The following is a 5,236-nucleotide window of genomic DNA, read 5'->3' as shown; positions in this document are numbered from 1 at the left end:
TCGCTCAGCCAATTAAATACTTGTGATCAAGAAGTAGTTTGTACACCCTAATTATCTCATTCCATATGGGATTAAAGATAGCGTTGAAATCCTTAGTGGAAAACACTATCGTTTGTGGAGACTTGTAGGTGTAGGGACACTCATCAGTGAGGTCAGGCTTTAAACTGTTCTTCACCATGAACTCATACGACCAAACGCATGCCTGGAACAAGTCATCTCCGGTGGCTGCCTTAGCAAGAGTACCTGCCGGTTGTACCATCACCCACTCCATGAGCTTATCGACATTAGGACACAGTGAAAACTCCGAGGTCCTGATGAACTTGCAAGTCTTAAGATCGAGGGGGAAACGACTGTTAAATTTTGTGTCAGCCGGATTACAGATTACCCAGATTACCTACGGAATATGCTCAGGATTATGTTGCCTTTTCTCTAGGATTACCCCGGATTACCCCGGATTACACCAATTTTTTCCAGATTATCCCAAAATTTCCCCGGATTACCCCGGATTTTTTTTAGAATTTACTCGGATTACCCCTGCCGGATTACCGAACGGCTGTCAGCCGGATTACCTTAGTCGTTCCCCCCTCGCTTAAGATGCCTTGGGGCGATGTATCTCCACAGACCAAGGTAGAGGCGTTCGCCCAAGGCCACTGCGTCCACCGTTCCCGCGCAAGTAGGTACGTTCAAATTTCGCTTTGCTGCTGCGGCAAGGGTTTCTACCGTGGACATTGGTCGTCGCATTGGCATCTGTGTACGCAAATTTGGTCTCAGGTAGTCATAGTAAGGTCTCTTGAGGTTGAAGAAGGAATTATAAGGCAAGGATGTATTTTCAAGATCAGCACGGAAATTCGCGAATTCGTTCACCATGTACACGTCATGCTGAGTATCATGCTGCGCATGAGATGGGAAAGCGGTATTATAGAAATCTTTTCTAATTCCCAAATCAAACCCCTCACCACCAGTCCAAGACGGTCCCACACGGTCAGTCCAACAATCAAGGATCTTTGCAGGCTCTAACAACCATGTCCTGATATTATCATAACCCCACTTGCCTATAATAGTCCAAGCTGATTCACAACCCTCATGACAAACCTTTTCAGACTCCACAAACAGCGACGTCTCAACGATACAACGATCTATCAAAGACTGTCCTCTTCCCAAAAGATTGTCACCGGTAAAAACAGCCCGCACGGGCTTGGTAACAGCAGGCTTCCACTCAACCGGACGATAGTGTTTAGAAAACAGCTCCTCGTCGGTTGGTAGTTCAGCGATAAGTCTCATGAGTCTATCATCATGGGGTGTATAGTATGTCAAGGAAGTAGAGTGTCTTGTGGTACCGACCAACAGAAACGAGTCTTCTTCGTAAAGCGGTTCCTCCTTTTTAGAGGGACCCCGTACCAGGATGATGTGCTTATTCTCCCTACCCTGATACTGGTTTATGGTGCGCACGACGATGTCATCCTTGATGCTCCACCTTCGCCGCAAGGACACCTCCAACTGGTCACGTTCACTCTTTTTCCACGTCAGGTACACCGTACCCGGACTACACACCACTTCATCATATGAGAAAGCCTTTAGCGTCCGCATGTCTCCGACCACGGGATTAGATGACGTGAAACAACCATACTTATCGCACCATAGACTAGCGGCAGATAATGTTGTACGATGTGATTGCTGCAAGACACGCACTACTCTAGCGGCGGGATCGGGCGAGGAGAACGCCACAGGTAACTGTAGTGTCCTGTTGATGAAGTTTATCTGCGCCGAATCTCCCACGAGAACGATCTCTCTCGCGCCTGCGGACAGTGCGCAACCATAGATTTGCCCTACGTGGCACAAATAACCCTCATCAATGATGACTCTGTCATATTTGTTTGAGTTATTAATCAAAAAACTATCGAGTGTACGACAGTCCTCCTTCAACATACCCAACTCCGGATCATACCCAAACTTTTTGGCTATTCGCTCGCGTATATTTGGAGCAGCTTCCTTGGTGGGAGTGAGTATAGCGTCAAGTCGCACGGTTTGAGTATTTTGTCTCGATATCTGCATGATGACGTGCGTCTTACCACAACCAGGCACCCCTCTGATAATACTCAACTTCATTGGAACATCCATTACAGCCGATAGACGTACACAGTTTTGCATCAAGAAATCATTGGACAACAAGATCAGATCAGACACATCACCTCTAGTGTACGCCCCTTTAGCGTCCTTAAAGGACATGACACCGTCAGATGTATGACATGACTCGTAGTCCTGCACCTCCACAAAATGCCCGTGTCTTATCTTGTTGTCCTCGAGAGACAGGACTGCCAACTTCTTGCTGTTAGAAAGCAAGTGCTGCTTTTGATCCGTCGTCAGCACAGGGCGACAATACGCCTCAAATAAGGGCAAATGTACCACTTCCAATATCTCTGGTTGAGCTCTCCAATATTCTCCAATTTCGTAGGTAGACCCCAGCTCGTAGGACAGCGGACTACCGTCGTAAGCTGGCCTTTGGACGCAATATTTGTCGCGCACTGCCGTAGCCTTGTTGTTAGCCATGCCTGTCATCCGGCGCAGCGAGCGATACGCCTCTGCATCGGCATCCTCAACCGCGAGTCCCTGCCTAGCTAGAGGCACTCTGACCTCCGGCAAAGGATATTTTCCAAGGCAGACAACCATGCGATTAGTGGACGTGTCCATGACCTGTGCAAAGGCATCAATTATATCAGGCAGTAATGAAGCAGAGTTATGGACTTTACCGAAATTGTATTCACAGTTCAAATAATACATCAAAAGATCAGTACTACGGATTGCCCTACGAATCACTGAGGAGAAATCATCGTCAAAATAACGCAGATACAGGGTAGGCACCGGTTTATATGCCCATGCTACTCCTTTCTCCCACTTCAGCGCATTATCAGGTCCTGTAGGTAGTGTCCCACCAATTGATATGACTATAGTCACGTCGTGAGGAAACTTATCATTACAGAATACGAGAGGATTCATGTAAGCAGGGTTGAAAGACCTGGCTCCACCCAACACCATGCTCCTCCCCGGTAAGCTCCTCGGTAGAGCATGGGACTCTTAATCCCAGGGTCGTGGGGCTTTGTGCTGTTTAGAGCTTTTAGGGTTGCTTGGTACCCTCCCCTAGTGTTCTGTGATAGTCCTGTGTTAAGTGTTGTTTAACTGTGAACCCCGTTGGTTATGCATTGGCATTGTTACATCTTGTTTCTTTTGGAGTGAGTTGAATTTGAAGTATACTGTTATTGTTGTTGCTTCCTTTTGTGTTGCTATTGAGTCATCTTGGTACTAAAGTAATTTCTATTTGATGTACCTTAGTACGTGGGTATAACTATTTAAATTATTTTGCCGCTTGGGTAGCGTAACTTGGAGCACTAAAGTTTAGTCGACTACTGTAAGGCAAGTTTTTGGTGCTTGGTATTTTCTGCTGCCATTTAATTTTCAAGAGGTGATTGCATTTGGGCGGGTGATTAACTGTTTTGAGTTATATGTAGGGCAGGTTAGGTTTAAATTTTAATTCCAAGTAAGGCCAACTTGGTTTTAAGTATAATGTTTGTAAATCCTCTCCGCTACATCACTTGTGTATCGTGGCTGTGTGATCTGTACGATCTGGTAATACCGACGGGTATTTTGTTAATTGAAGCTCTCGTGAACTTTCTTTTTGAGGATTTTGTTGTTCAGAGGTTTGAATTAATGTTGAAGACTTTCCGATTGAAACTGTCATGAACTGTCTTTTGGTGTACGAAGATTTTGTTGTTCTGAAGTTTGAATGGAAGTTAAAGACACTCGGTTGAGTGAGTCTGTAGCCAATTTGAAGTTAATACCCCCACTGTAGGTTTGATTAGCCTTCCACTGTGCTGCAGTGTAGCAAATAATCCCTCTCAAGGCTTAGTATGTTTATGTTGATTCGTGTCATACTCTGAGTTGTATTTGTGTATCACTCTTGTTAAATTGTTTTCTTGTGATGTTAGTATGCCTTGCATTCGAGTAGTCAAACTTTAAAATTTATTTGAACTTGTGTATGTTGTAACATCTTGGCACTATTCTACTTTCTTTTGTGTTAGTGTGAGTTTAGTATGAAGTGAACTTGACGTTTTAATTTTGCAATTTTGATACAAGGCTCTTTCTTTTCTTTACTTTTTGCGCTCTGCCTTCTGCATTTGAGCTATCATTTGGTGAAATGAGGGCATCTCTCTTTAAAGGTAGGGGGGGTTGTGACGGTTCGCGTCACTTGGTTTCCCGTTTCGGCACTGGCGCCTGGCGCATAGGCAACCCATTGTACGCTTTGCCTCGGATTGCCGATGGATGGCGTTGCCTGTGCGTCAGGGTCGTCTGCTGTTCACCCTTTCCCTTCCCCCTTCCCCTCCTGGGTCCAGCTGGTCGGCCGGCCGGCGCCGGTGTGTCAGAGCTAGCAAGACCACCGGCCCGGGCGTTCCGACCTGGCTCCACCCAACACCATGCTCCTCCCCGGTAAGCTCCTCGGCCCTTTGTGCCAGGTTGCCATTTGAGTTATAGTCGAGCCTTGTTCTAACTTATTCTTTATTCCGTTTAGGGCCTACATACCTTCCTTTGGGTTTTTACGCTGTGGCGTTGTACAGTTTGGATCCTCAAATGTATCGTACTCAAGTTGAGACTTCTACTTCAAGTTCGCTTCATGTTTGCTACGGTGTACCGTCATGTTCGTGAGAAAGGTTGTGTGACATGTTATTGTGTGTGTGTCGGCAAGTCCGGATTTCGTGTACTCTATGTACGTCAGTAACTGTTTTGGCCGCGGGCCTCATAACCTTGTTCTCTGGAGTGACGATGATCGTGTTTTGTGCCTTTGCGCCTTTGCGCTCTTTTTCCCAAGTGAAGTTGAATAAACTGTGATATTAGCTGTAACAGCGGATTTCGTTCATGATCAGGGCTTCGGCCCTTGGCGCCCTTTATAAATTTCATGTTAAAACCCACCCCCTCTCCGGCCTCGCATTGAGCTAGCCACCGATTAAGCTATAGTTCACGTGGTAACGAATTCTTACACGTTACAACCGTCTAGGCCGCAAAAACTGTGCTCGCCTCTTTATGGGCGAAAACAACGTGTTTACATGGGTCCCGCCAAGTTCACGAAAGCGGGACCCACCGCGAATTTCAAAAATCCGATTCCGCCATTCTGACCGGAAATAACTGTGCTTTCAGGCCGTGCTATCCGTTTTAATTGTGCGTCCACGACAGGTGGCCAAACGCACCG

The 5,236-nt window shown here is 46.3% G+C and overlaps 1 long non-coding RNA gene across 1 annotated transcript; it reads left to right on the top strand.

Moving 5' to 3' along the window:
• The first annotated feature begins 3,090 nt into the window (after nucleotides 1–3,090).
• Nucleotides 3,091–4,890, top strand: LOC127751002 (uncharacterized). Its single transcript, XR_008011937.1, has 2 exons — nucleotides 3,091–4,479; nucleotides 4,562–4,890. It is a non-coding gene; the product is annotated as an uncharacterized LOC127751002 (long non-coding RNA).
• Nucleotides 4,891–5,236: the final 346 nt, after the last annotated feature.

The sequence above is a fragment of the Frankliniella occidentalis genome, unplaced genomic scaffold (assembly GCF_000697945.3).
Source record: "Frankliniella occidentalis isolate FOCC.00 unplaced genomic scaffold, Focc_3.1 Scaffold307, whole genome shotgun sequence".
NCBI lineage: Eukaryota > Metazoa > Arthropoda > Insecta > Thysanoptera > Thripidae > Frankliniella > Frankliniella occidentalis.
The sequence above is the reverse complement of the archived record's forward strand: the minus strand, read 5'-3'. Positions and strand labels throughout refer to the sequence as shown.